Genomic DNA, 15,302 nt, shown 5'->3' on the forward strand with positions numbered 1-15,302 from the left:
ATGGAGATGGTTGGAAACCACTCAACCATTGTAGCCTTTAAGTACAACATTAGACGTCCTAGAATTGCTCCACCAACTCTGAGCGCTAGGAGGTAGGGGTTGTTTGAACATAGGCCCAACAATCCTGATGACAAACCATCCATTCCTTCAAAAAAGAAAAAGGTTGAAAAACCAACGACAACAAAGGGGAGTCGTTGCTAGGGGTGGAGCTAAGAGGGGGGCTGGCAAGGTCCCCCTAAAATGGGAAATCTTACTTTTACCTTATAAAATTCTAAGTTACTATACGTAAAATTATATTTTGGTCTTCCAAAATTATAAAACTTTGATTTAGTCCTTTAAAAAAGCATAATGATAAATTTAGCACTCAATGATTACATCTTTTGTCATTTTGACCATTATTCTTTTTTTGAACTAAATTTAACCGTTAACCTTTCAAAAAGTCAAATTATTTTTGTAATACCTAAATTTTGCCCGGCCTAAACCCCAAAAAATAAACCAAATTAAAAACAATATAAAAAATATATGACAGCAGTCCATTTTTTTTTCTAAATGTCCATTACAAACAACGGGCCCAATGGCCCAATGGCCCAAACACTAGCCTAGCCCAAAGCCTAATCCAGCCCTAACCTAGCCCAAAACATTCCCCAAATGTCGAAACCCTAGCAGCCACAACGAGCCTTCAGTGTCGCAGCCACCAGAGCCTTCCATCGCACGTGCGCCACCACCACGTGCCACGCCTCCACGTCCACTCCTCCGTACGCGCCACGCCCCCTGACACTGTATGATGTACCTGCAAACGCAAACAAAAACACGTCAGAAAACGGAAACGAAGGATTTTTTCTTTTGATTTTTATTTTTATTTTCAGGCTCAGTTGGTTTTCTTGATTAGTTTTTTTGGCCGAAAGAGGCTATAAGAACAAAAACCCCTTGTATCCCTCTTTTTGGGACACACATACTGAATAAAAAATCAGATTTGAGAAGGATTCACGATTTTTTTTGTTTATTTATTTATTTTTCTCTGCATTTTCTCTATTAATTTTCTTTGCTTCTTTCTATTTTCCATACTAAAAGAGAAAAGAAAAGGGATTACCTTCATTTTTCGCAGTGGAATCCTTGTCTCCTTCGCCGTGATCGGAGTTCGGCAAAGGTTTCTGGGCTAAAAGCGGCGGATAAGAAGAGACGGGGCATAGGTTTGCTGATTGTTCTAAAAAGAAAAGGAAAGTAACTTGGTTTTTCTGATTTAGGGTTTAGAGTGATATTTGGAGGTATTTGAAACAGCACCGTTTGGGGTTAGACTCAGTGGTCCAAAACAGTGCCGTATTGGCCATTACCCGCGCGGTGACCTGACCCGAGGGAAGGATCCGCGCGTTCATCTCAATGGCTTATTTTCGAAAATGGTCCCTCCACTTTTCAAGGGCGCTTCAATCCAGTACTTTTATTTATTTTCGAATTTAATCTCTTATTTCATTTTTGTTTCATTTTAATCCACGCTAAAGTGCCGCTTTTTGAGGGACGAGATTATTTCCCTTTTGGTCCCCCTATTATTCGCGTATCTCGTTTTAGCCCCCGCATTTTGATTTATTTCCATTTGTTACCTTTAATTCTGCTTTAAGTTAAAATTTGACCCTTATTAAGTTGTTTTATATATTATTTTTAAATATTTATTATCCCATTATTATTTAAATGCAGGTAATTTTAAATCTAATATTATTTTTTATATTTATACTTCAACATAAGAGTTATCGTATGATTATGTACTATATTTTGAGTTCACTACATATTATTTTTATTTCATCTTGTATCATGCATTCATATCTTTGAAGTTATTGTGTATTATTATTCTAAAATTATTATGCATTATTACTTAGAAGTTATGCTATATTAGTATTATTATTATTATTTTTACTTGTACATATCTTTAACGTATTTCATTTTATTTATAAAATTCTCCTTTATATTTCATCGATTTTTAATTATTCTTCATATAAATAAACTCTCATATAATATTATTTTATATCTTCTCATTAACTTATGCTAAATTATTGTTATATGTATGGTACTATTTTTATATCATTATATTAACCTCCAATTCAATTTTTAATATTGTCGTTAATATTTGTTTAATATGTGATATGAAATCATGGAATTTGTGTGTTTTGTATTGCTCACTTGTACTTATTGATTGTTTGTCGTTCGTTATTATACGTTTTAGCTTGCGAATTAGCACCTCGTGGTCTGATTTATCGTTCATTCACATTTTTATTTCGTCTAAAGAGTTGTATTTGGTTTAAATATCGAAATCGACTTATCCATAAGTTTTCAAATACTCGGTATCCAAGATTCTCGAGAGGATTGTGCCCTAACTTACTGGGCTTCAATTCTCCTTGATGATTTAAATAACCGAATATCCCTTTTTCAATTTAAACTTAGAAATTCCAGATAAAAAGCTCATTCTCGAGAATTCGATACGTGGTGTCCTAACGCATTGGATATGACGTATTGCTTTCTCGAGACGAGGATTTTTTCTATCAAATAAATAAAGACAATATTTGGTGTTTAGGAATTTTAAGAAATTGAACCCTAAATTTTAAGAAATTGAACCCTAACTTACTGGGTTTTGATTTCTCGATTGACCCAAATAATCGGATATCCTTCTCAAAATACATAGGTTTTAAAAGTCAAGAGATAAATTTAATTTTGAGGATTTAAAGTGTTGCACTCTAACTTACTGAGTGTGACGATTTATTTCTTTGAAATAAGTAAATCTCATCGTCCAATTCATTTTACTCAAAATTTCTTTTCAAAGGATCGTATTTTAAAATCTTTTCAAAGTTTCGACACTAAGACATTAAACAATCGATTCGGTACCAATTTTGGGCGTTACGAGGGTGCTAACCCTTCCTCGTGCGTAACCGACTCCCGGGCCTATTTTCTTAAATCTCGCAGACCTACAATTTATTTTTAATGGTGAATCGATCACACATTAATAAAAGATCAGTGGCGACTCCCCATTTCCATTTTTAATAAGTCGATAACAAAATTTTTGATTTTTCAAAAAAAGGTGGTTTCGACAATTTTTTAAGAGAAATACTTACAAAAATATTATTTTTTAATGATATTGGTGTGGTAGTTCACGTGTATTTCATGCTGGCATAACACTACTTATTTGTATGTTGACAAATAATTTAAAATTTATATAAATATTTAAAAAATAAAAAATTTAAAAACAATTATAAAAGCTCATAAAATTAAAAAAGAGCATGAAGTACACATGGGCTACCATGCAAGTTTCCATGTTTAAAAATTTAATTTTTAATTAGTATTTATGTTAAAAATAATTTGACTCTTTTTGAAAGGTTGATGGTCAAATTCGACTTTTTAAAAGGTTGAGGCCAAAATCATCTAAAAATAAATAAATGTCATATTGTCAAAAGATGTAAAAGTTAAGGGCTAAATTTATCTAATGACTTTAAAAAATTATAAAGATATAAGCTATTAAAATGATGAAATTACAATTTAATTCTCATAAAAATATAAAAATTATAGAGAGAGAGAGAGAGAGAGAGAGAGAGAGAGAGAGAGAGAGAGAGAGAGAGAGAATAGATGTGCATGGGGAGAAATGTGGGCAAAAGGAGTGGTGGTGGCGGCAGAGGAGATATCAAGGGTGACAGCGATAGAGAAAAGGAAAAACAAAGAAACATGAAAAAAAAATGGGAGAAAGTAAAGAAGGAAAAGAAATGAGTCGAAGAGGGGAGGGGGAGGTGGTGACAACTAGCCCTAAGTGTCACGGGGCTAGACCTTTCGTCTCGCAATCCGTACGGCCTTAGATGATTCGTTTGTCCAAACTCGCTTAAGTCAGCCTTAACTCAAGTGAGGATTCTTTTAGAACTCCTCCAAGGCACCAAATTGAAGAGCAGAAGCGATTTATGCCAAAAGAAGAACAACAGAAAGAACGTTCGCAAAGTGTTTGAGTAAATGTTCTCTATTTCTCTTATTAACAAAGAATAATGAAACAATGAATGGAGTGAGTACAACTGAGGGGGAGGCTCTCTATTTATAGTTGAGCTCCCCCAAAACCGACGGTCAAGATACATTTACATCGACGGATGAGATTAACCATATCCCTTTATTTTAGGGATTTACAAGATATGCCATATCACATCTAATCTAATCTTTATAAGATATGATTCCCTCTATCTTCTAAGATTAGTTACCATATTAGCCTAAGTTTCCATCTCTTCATTATCGGGCCAACCAGACTTCAATCTGACAGGCTTCTCCAATAGCTCTTTTAATCCGGCCAGTTCTCGTGGGCCAAATGATCCCCATCTGAGCAATAGACCTCCATTGGATGCATTTGGTGCGATGGTCACGGGCTTTGAACTGCGACCCGTGACATTCTCCCCCACACATTCTCGCAACGTCCTCGTTGTTACTTCTGAATGGCACTGACTTGATTTGCCTCGGTCTCGTCTCGACGCCTTAGCTTTTCCCTTCCTTCAGGACTTTTCCTTTGACTTACGTCGCTTCTTCACTCGAACAGTCCTACTCGTTTGTACATCTCGATGACAAGAAGTTATGTCACTCTCTTGTCCACAGTCTAACTTGACTCGAACATAATCCTCTTGATTCACCACACTTGGCTTCGCTTTGCCCACAGTCTCTCGACCTCTTTGCTCAAGAACTTCGAAAGGGCCCCTACGTTCTTGCCAAGTCAACAAGTTAGAATGCAAAATACTATCACAATGTTCGGAATGTACCTTTGCATTTACTCTGGTCAACTGTCCCACATGCATCACTTCTTTTTCCTTGAAGTCCGATGCACCACCCACCTTTTCCTATAAATAGAAGCCTTGTCGATGACTCGGCCAACTCCGACGCTTCACTCAACTTGAGCCTCATTGGTCCCAGCTTCACTATTTTTATCGCAACTCTTTCCTCTAAGTCTGATGACAAACTCACATCTTCCTTGGGTGAAAGCCCCTCTGATGACTCACCAAGCTCAAACGTTGCCTTTCTTTTGACTCCGGCTTGCTTTGGACAGTTCCACAACTTATGCGGACCACGACACAAGAAGCATTTTACTCGTTTCTTTTCGCTCCTCTTTGCCCTATTGGCTTCGGCTTTTCCCTTACTCGAACCAAGCTTCTTGGGCTCCTTGTCTGCTCCATCGTTCCCCTCGATGAAAGACTTTTTCAGACACTTCAGCAACCTATGCGGACCATGACACAAGAAGCACTTCACTGGCTTCTTCTAGCTTTCGGCCTCTTTAGTTTCGACACCTTTTGCGCTCGAACCAAGTATTAAGGCCCTACCCACCAGCTTCTCCTTAAGCGCAGATTTTTTCAGACATTTCTTCAACATGTGTGGACCGTCGCAAAGAAAGCATTTTAGCTTGTCCTTTTTCCTCTTGGGTTTCTTCTTCCCAACTCGTGGTTTCCCATTACCACCATTATCGCCGTTGCCATTGCCATAAACAATATCTTCTTTGTGATCCATTTTACATACGCCCCTTTCCTCAGACTTGGAAGACCCAAGCTTGTCTGTCCCTAGACCAAGCTTGACCATGGACTTAACTACCGTCATGGCTTCCGACAACTTTTTGACATCTCTTTGTTCCACCTCTTGTCTGACCCACGACTTCAATCCATTCTGAAAAGCAAGTAATGCCTCTCTTTCGGTCACCTCTGAAACTTGAAGCATGAGTTCCTTGAACTTTCGAACATACTCCCCCACTATGCCCCGTTGCATTATCCCTTGCAACTTTGCCCGAGCTTCTTCCTCGGTAAATTCTAGGTAAAACTGTCCCTTCAATTCGCATTGGAACTCTTGCCACGTCCCAATCTCACCTTGCCTTTTATCTGTGGTCCTGCCTCGCCACCATAAAAGCGCAATGTCAGTAAGAAACATTGAAGCAGTGTTTACCTAACCGCATCATCCATGATGCCTTTGGCACGGAAGTAGTTTTCCATCCTCCATAAGAAATTATCCACATCGCATGCAGACCTTGTCCCCACAAACTCTTTCGACTTTGGGACATCCTCGTTACTGAGTGCTGCATTTACCACTCCTTTCCCCACGACTGCTCGACACAAGGCTAACTCTCCCTTGAGCTCCTCTATCCTTGTGCTCAAAGCCCTCGTCGTGGCCATTGTTTCCTCCTTCAAAGCCATCATCATGGCATCGAGAGCATTGTTTCTCTCCGTCAGCTTCTTCATTTGGGAATTTAGCAACTCTTGCACGCTATCCCTTTGGGAAGTGAGATACATGGTCACAAAGTCCTTGGACTGCTCCCTCAAGTCATCAATACTTTCCCCAAGCATATTGTCTGACTCTTTTGCGTCATCCATAGACTCCTCAAATTTACCCATGCGTTCCTCAATAGCCGACAACATCTCCCTCAAAGACTTCCTCGCCCACCTTTGTTCGAACTCTTCTCACGACATCCCAACGATGCCTTTGAACCAACAACTCGGATATTACTTGGTTCAAACCTTGCTCGAATACCACTTGTCACGGGGCTAGACCTTTCGTCTCGTAATTCGTGAGGCCTTAGGTGATCCGTTCGTCCAAACTCGCCCAAGTCAGCCTTAACTCAAGTGAGGATTCTTTTAGAACTCCTTCAAGGCACCAAATTGAAGAGCGGAAGCGATTTATGCTAAAAGAAGAACAACAAAGAATAACAGAAAGAATGCTCGCAAAGTGTTTGAGTAAATGCTTTCTATTTCTCTTATTCACAAAGAATAATGAAACAATGAATGATGAAACAATGAATGGAGTGAGTACAATTGAGGGGGAGGCTCTCTATTTATAGTTGAGCTCCCCCAAAACCGACGGTCAAGATACATTTACATCGACGGACGAGATTAACCATATCCCTTTATTTTAGGGATTTACAAGGTATGCCATATCACATCTAATCTAATCTTTACAAGATATGATTCCCTTTATCTTCTAAGATTAGTTACCATATTAGCCTAAGTTGCCATCTCTTCATTATCGGGCCAACCAGGCTTCAATCTGACAAGAAATAATTTTCAAAATATTAGGGATCGAATTGTAATTTTTTTAATTAAGTAATCAAAAAAAATTTCTATTGTTTAGTGGCTAATTGTATGTTTAATCCTAAACAAAAATGAAAAAAAATCATTTTTTCTCTAAAAAACGTATTTACTTAACATAGAATAGATCCCAACTTTTATCAACTGCTTCCAAAATTGAAGCAAAAAAAAAAATGAAGGAAGATGAAGCCAACGGACCTCCGAACAAAGAAATGTACGCATTGTTACACTTATCTCCAGACGCCTCCGATGAAGAAGTTCATAGAGTTATCGACAATAGGCTCAAGTTTATCACCTTGACAAATATCAAGCTCCACATGTAAGTTTTCCTCATTCAACAAAATTTTTAATACTTTTTCAAGTCGATATTAATGTTTCTTTTTAAAAAAAAAGTTGGTTTAGATGAAGGAAACTGCTACAGAGAATTTCCAAAGGATATTTGAAGCATATAAGATATTATCTGATGAAAACAAGAGGCAAATATACGATATTTATGGTATGGAAGGTTTGAATTCTGGATTAGAGCTTGGCCCAAAGTTGAATAAACTGGAAGAGATAAAAGAACAACTCGAAAAGTTAAGACGCGTGGAGGAATAAAAAGAGATGTCGGCTCATTTTCTTTTGCTTACGGGTACAATTTTGGCTAATTTATCACTGCCTCAATATCTAAATGGTGATGGCATTATGGGAGGGTATTGCCCCCCCTTTTTTTTGGTGTTCTTAATTTAATTGATTTAGTTGAATGCTTGTTAGTTCATGTTTCTTTATAATTGCATTACATTAATTTTAGAATGGTTATGACTAGTTCATGTTGAATGATTTAGTTGAATTGTTTTTCTTTAAATTTTAGAATGGTTATGACTAGTGAAGTTCATTCTTAATTATCAAAACATAATACTCTTGCAATTGGTGGAAATTTGGGAGTCAAAGGAAATTTCGGTGGTATGGTTGCCTCAACTGTATTTAGGCGTGGAATTTCTTCAACTTCTTCCATAGAACTTATAGGATCAGTTGGCTTACATAGTATTATTGGGGTGCAGACAACACAGTAGGCATTTAGGGTTTAACTCTATTTGTCTACTATGTAGTAGTTTTTACTTTGTATCCTCATTCTCTCCTCTCTTTTTTCCTAGCCAGTTATCATTACATTCAACTACCACAATGGCCATTCCAAAGTCTCTACATGATGGTTCAATTAATCTTTCAAATTCCTGGACTCATCAACTCTTCGATAAAGCAAGTGGAAATGTATGCCTTTTTGTTTTTAATTTAAGTTGGTTTATCATTCTTCACTGGGAAATTGTGAAAGGCTAACTCTTAATTTTAACTGATATGTTTGGGCTCTATTCTTAATCAATTGGTTTTTTGTGTTCATTACTTTTACAGATAGAACTTGTGCTAAGTCTAGAGTCATCTATTATGGTTGGATGGAAAATGAAAGAAGATAATATGTCTGCTGGTGGAGATGTGAATATGAGTCAATGTTCACTATTTTTGTCACCAAATTTATTGCAGAATAACTAACAGAAAGAAAATACCAGTGTAGTTTCCTTTCAGAAAACATCAAAATTTATATAAATTATAATAGGCTAGAAGATACCTTTGATATCCAAAAGACTTTTTGTGCAGTTTTTGTACTTAGATTCAATTGTTCTTGGACTAGGGTAGACCCTTAAAGTTACATTTTTTTACGCTCTTAGCTTAAAATAGTCCATAAGCATCCCGAATTTTCTACTGAAATATTAGTGTCCTATGTTTGTTTATGCATTGGAACTTGACTTTGAATAGAGATTAACTATGAAATTTGTCAAAAAGCTTATAAAATTTAGAGCTATAATTGGTAGGCATATTGATGCTGATTATCATTTGTCAATATTGTTGTTTCAACCTCCTATGGGGATAAGGACAAATGGATGGTCATTTTGCATAATGTAATGATACCATATCATTAGTACTCTTACCTTTCTTAGTCTACCTTTTCCACTTATTTTCCCTAATGCCTCGTATTCTTACTTATTACTTTTTTTCCAGCATGATCCTAGTTGCATTTATTTTTCATAATTCCGTTCACCTTAAGAATCGCAGTTTGGCACACATTCTTTTGGGATCTCCGCTTGCTATACTCATCATTGTTCCTTAATCTCATGTTCGTATTGTAGGCAGGTATAGAAGGTATGCTTGCATAATTGATATTGATGATTGATATGCTAGGCAAGTTGGTATTTATTCTTTTATGTTGTTTATGATGATACTGAATTTCTATTATATTGTGTAGATAAAATCTAGTGCACTGTTTAGAATGCCATGTTTCTTCCACTCTATTTTTGAGATTTACATATATGATATATTGCATGATCTGGACAACGAGATATGCTTAGATGGTATTCAATATTATAATAAGGACGATACTCAAATATTAAAATCTTTTGCATAAGTGTCATTTTCTTGCAGAATGCTGTCCTAATAGCAGATAGAAACAATTCCCCTATTGTCATTCCACTGGAAGTGGATAAGTGGTTTAATAGTTCTTTTAAAATTATACATTTAAAATGGATGTTTCCCAATATGAGAAGGAGAAAGTATCATGGGCGTTCGATAAGAACTGGGCTAAAATAATTGAAACACAGTTTGAAGTCAATGTACACTTGTCATGTTTGCTTAATTTATTTGTAAACTCAATAAAGTTGTTGAGATGTGCTTAACTCCAACCTAAATGATCAGTTTACTTATCTGCATATGTTAAGCAAACTAACAAATCAGCATAAAGTAAGTAGGCTTTCAAATATGTGCTTATTCCAAATACTTTTATTGGGAATCAATTCGGTTAAGCAGTGAACAAGTAAAAATAGTAAAAGAAATTGAGAAATTGAACACACAAATTTAACGAGAAAAAACCCTCCAAAGAGGATAAAAAACCACGGGTAAAGATAAATTTACTATAATGGCAAAAGAACGAAGAGTACAAAAGATGAAGATAAAAACTAAACCCCGAAAACCTGAAAAATAAAGAACCCTCAAAACGTAAACACAAAATTCTATAAATATGTTATAAGTTCTAATCTTTAATAGGTTTATTTTCTAAGGTTGTAAAAGAGTCTATTTATAGGTTAAATTCATAGGTCAAATAATAATAAAATAATATAAACTAATCTGAGTTTGATTGAAACAAATAAATAGAGTTTAACTAGAAGATTATTTCTCAAATTTAATTGAAATAGGAGCCATACTTAACAAATCTCCACCTTGACTCATATTTCCACAATGCCATCTTTGTCAAATCCTGCCACGAGCCTATCTTGAACTATGCAGGGAATTAACTGAGTCGAAATTGTGCTTAGAAACTAGAAGACTTCTAGCATTCAACTTGTACACTGTCAAATCAAAACTAACTCGGGTTTGATGTTCACGAATACACTGCCCTAACTTTTCAAAACCTACATCCAAAAGAGAACCCCTCTTCAATGAAACAGTCATACATTTTTCCCTCCTATAACTAAGTTGTCTCCACTCCGAACGAGTTGACTTCGACTCCATAGCAGACGAGGGACGTTCGATTTCACCGGCCACTGTAGAACCTTCCAGAATATAAAGACTGTCGGTCATTTTACCTTTTAACAAAACGAGAGCTCCACGAGATACCTTAATGTCGCTCGACTCGATGTTGATTTTGCATCCTTTCAAGTCTAAAATACTTAAGGAGATGAGATTCTTTCGTAAATCAGGTACATACTTGACATCTGAGAGTGTCTTAATCGTCTCATTGTGTATCCTAATTTTAACAGTACTAATACCAAGTACCTTACTGGATGAATTGTTTCCCATGCGCATAACTCCACCTTCAATCAAACTGTATGTAGAGAATCGTTCTTTATAGAGACGCATGTGGAAAGAACAACCCAAATCTAGAATCCACTCGGACGTAAGCTTGGAGTTATCACTCGTTGACACTAACAAGAATCATCACCACTTTCATCGGCCAAATTAGCACCAGCTACATCTTCCTCGTTACTCTCAGCAACTCTTTTATTTTGCAGTTTATAATAATCTGCTTTGATGTGATCTAACTTTTTACAATAGTGACACATTTTGTCTACATTTCTTTGATGCTACCAATACGAAAACTTGCCTATCTTCCTTGCTATCAAAACCAAACTCATTTTCAAGTTTGTCTTTACTCAAAAAATGACCCTTCACATATTTGAACGAGAGTTTGTCTCTGTCATAAATCAATGTCTCCCTGAAAGACTTGTATGAATGGGGTAAAGAGCACAATAACAACATAGCCTAATCTTCATCGTCAGTCTAAACCTCAACGTTTTTAAAATCATTTAAAAGATGAATGAGTTGACTGATGTGATCTCTAAGAAGCTCACATTCGTTCATCCGAAACATAAATAGACGTTGTTTCAACACTAAACGGTTAGCCAGAGACTTAGTTGCATAAAGAGTTTCTAACATTTTCTACAATGCGGATGAGGTCTTCTCCACCAATATCTCCTGTAATACCGTATTCGCGAGGCACAACTGGATTGTAGACAAAGCCTTTTTATCAAGTTCTTCTCATTCCGTTTTATTTAGATTTTCAGGCTTTTTCCTGGTAACAACCTTTTTCAAGCTGGATTGAACTAAAATTGTTGAGGATAAAAAACCACGGGTAAAGATAATTTTACTATAATGACAAAAGAACGAATAGTACAAAAGATGGAGATAAAAACTAAACCCCGAAAACCCAAAAACGAAGAACCCTCAAAACGTAAACACAAAATTCTCTAAATGTGTTATGAGTTCTAATATCTAATGGGTGTATTTTCTAATGTCGTAAAAGAGCATATTTATAGGTTAAATTCATGGGTCAAATAATAATAAAATAATCTAAACTAATCAGAGTTTAATTGAAACAAATAAACAGAGTTTAACTAGAAGGTTATTTCTCAAATTTGACTAAAATTGGAGTCATAGTTAACCACTTTAATGGAATACAAAAAAGCCATAAAAGTGTATTATTACTAACATTCCCTTTATACACCAAGATACCAAGTTGTTTAATGCTCTCACTTAGCTGTAGCACCTTGAAGAATTCAAATTTACTTCTTAAATTGAGTAATTATTTTTGTTTAGTTAGTTAGAACGGTGGTTGCTAAGCTTAAAAATTTGCACTGACTTTTGTTTTCTCTCCAGCACTTCTCTTGAGGTTGAAATTAGTGGTGGGAGGAAAGTGTTGAATTTTAGCACTATTCGCATGTTGTATACAATTGGGATTCGGGTAATTTCTTTTTTCTTGCACATTATAATGCCATAATTTGGTAAAGTCCTACTTATTAGTAATTATAGCAATGACGAAATATTGTGTTCCTACACCAAACCAAGGGTTATCATTTTGTTGGCACTATTGTGTTATATATACTTGTCTAGTTAGTTCATGCTTTATATGTATGATAAAATTGTCATATAGGGCAAAAATCATAAAGGTCATTAAATCTTTTCTTTTGTTGCCCAGGGTATTTTTTGGAAATTAGAGTTGCGTCGTGGAAGTCAAAAGTTAATTATTCCTGTTAGAATATTGATGTCCTTTTACATATTTCACGAGTTTTTTCTATCTAAAGCATAAAATTACCTTTTTAAAAGATCATAGATATTTTTTTTGTTTGACACTTTGATGTGTGGTACTTTTCTTCTAGTGCAGAGTTTAACAAGGATTGGTTTGAAATTGGAATTTATGTTTGTGTAGAATTTCATATGGGATATAATAGTCTATCTTTGCATTATTTTCAGTTCTCGGAACTTAAATGCTTTAAAATTGAACCGGCAACTATGTTATGTAACTTTATGATATTATTGTTTAGAAAATTTTGTCTAGCTGTCGATGTGTAATAGAAATTATAAGTCTGGTTGTCAATATGTAGTAGAAATTAAAATATGTAATTGCAAGTGTATATGACTTAATTTTCTACTGGGTGAATTAGAATCAAATGGTGTACACTTGAGTAATATATCACTAGGAAATTATACATGTTATGACATGATATGCTATGGGTTACACACAAATATGTATATAGATGAACTTTTATATCCGTGTACTGAAGCATATTAACTGTTAACCAAATGTTGTACCTAAGCATGGTTTAAGTAAAAGAAGTTGTAGACTTATTGCAAAGAATAACTTCAGAAATTTAGTTTTTATTGTTGAGATATTTTTAATAAAGATTGATCTCTCGTAGTGATTAAAAGTCTTGCATTTAATTTGTGGCTTATGTTGTTATGTGCAAATTTTGCTTTCTAGGCACTTTAACTATGTGTTAGGTACTAGGGCATTTGTAATGCCAACATCAATTTAATTTATACTAAAGGTAACCACTTCTATTTCTCCTCACAATTTAGGCCAATTGCTTATGCAGTTTGAATAGTGTTTTTATTTCCATTTCCTGTTGGATAAATTGAATAAGTTATTTAGATATTAGGTGCATGTATATACTCTTAATTCTTGTATAAGAACTATTATTTTAGAAGTTATTTTGTACCCAATTCAAGCTAAATATCATCTACAGAGGATAAACTAGTTATGTCTCTATATTTTCTTGCTTTTATCTTTTGTAATTTTATTTGTTTTACATAAATGACTATTTTATATGTACACATGTAGAAATTTGTTTTTAAACCATATTACCTTAGAAAATATGGAAAGGACTGCCACCGAGGTATTTTTATCCGAATGCATTAGGATTCCTAATTTTATTGCCTTTTGGCCTCTTTTTTACTTTCATCTAAATACTTGAAATCTTTTTTTGTTGTATATTACTATATAACTTATTTCTAGTTATATGCTTATGTAGTTGGTCATAGTATTTCTCATATAAATGAAAGTTGAGATGTAATCCACGTTGTCTTTCACCATAATTTTCAAAGCCATGATTGAATCCTTGATGTTTCGACAAGAAGGTGGTGCATATAACAATTTTGAGATTAAATGTTGGTGTTGCATACTTTTTTATAAGCTAATGAGTCGTGTTCAAATGATTTTAAAAAAATATTTTTACTTGATGTGTATAAAGGTCCGATAGGCAAGGAAAGCAGCTGCAAAAGCTTAGCAGTTGTTAGAGAATGTGGCCAACAGAAAAAGAAATAAGCAACAAGAAACATGTGGACTTGTTATTACTAACGCAATCTATATAAATCGTAAAGCTTTAAAGAAATGAGATGAGCTGAGAGAAGCAAACGATGAATTAGTCTTACAAATGTTGAATGTAACATTATCTCTAAATTTCCTCGTTAACGATTTAAGGCAACTTAAGGTTTGTTTCTTTGACTATATGATAATGTATGCCATCTGGTTTACTGTGATAATGCATTGTGTTTAATTAGCCAATAACTCAAGAAATTTGGAAGACAAAATTCCCACTCAATAAGCTATGGAAGTTGTGCACCAGAAACCATCCAGCATGGGTTCTTTCAATTTTAAGACTCTTGAAACATGTATTTTGTAAATACAGAAGCCAATTGGATAATTTGATTATGGATACATTGTAGTTTGTTTATTGCTTTCACGTGCATCTGAAAATCGATAGATCCCAGTACCATAACTTATCATTTGTATGGACACAACTTCATGGTGGTGTAAAGAAGTCAGACATTATGGGCTTCTGCGATCCTTGCCCTAAGGAACCTAAACAATTACATGTTGAGTACACTTACCGCGGTGATAGATACGAGGTACTACGGACCAATCACTTTTATTTTTTCTAAACAAAATTATTTTGATAAATGGTAATGGAGGATATTAACCAACTTGAAATTTCGAAATCAGGTTGTTGTGGATGATTACGAGGAGTTGCAAATACCCCAATTGGTGCACAAAATCTAAATTTACAAATTTTCACATGATTCTTTTTTTTACCATCCGACAATTTTGTACACCAGACATGCTTCAAGGTACCAAGAGTTTCAGTCATATAAATTTATTAGATTGGATCGTTGGCAAACCGATAAAAAGCATTAAAGGGTAGTTTATTTGGTGTAATTTTGTGATTGTTGAATAAATTCCTTGTTTATGTGATTTTACTTCTGATTCAAACAACTTAGCAACCTTTTCAAGATTAAAGTTGGATGGACCTTCTTTAAATATTTCAAGATTGGGAGATGCCTCTGCCTTTAGATTAGTCTAATCTACCATTTTTTTTATTGTTGACATATAGATAACATAATTTTAGAATAAGAGAATGGTTTGTAGATATTGTGGACTTTGTA

The 15,302-nt window shown here is 34.9% G+C and overlaps 1 pseudogene; it reads left to right on the forward strand.

Moving 5' to 3' along the window:
- Positions 1-7,234: 7,234 nt before the first annotated feature.
- LOC105792077 (chaperone protein dnaJ 13-like) lies at positions 7,235-14,919 on the forward strand (annotated as a pseudogene).
- The last annotated feature ends 383 nt before the right edge of the window (positions 14,920-15,302 follow it).

Source organism: Gossypium raimondii, chromosome 8, assembly GCF_025698545.1.
Source record: "Gossypium raimondii isolate GPD5lz chromosome 8, ASM2569854v1, whole genome shotgun sequence".
In the NCBI taxonomy this organism is placed as follows: Eukaryota; Viridiplantae; Streptophyta; class Magnoliopsida; order Malvales; family Malvaceae; genus Gossypium; species Gossypium raimondii.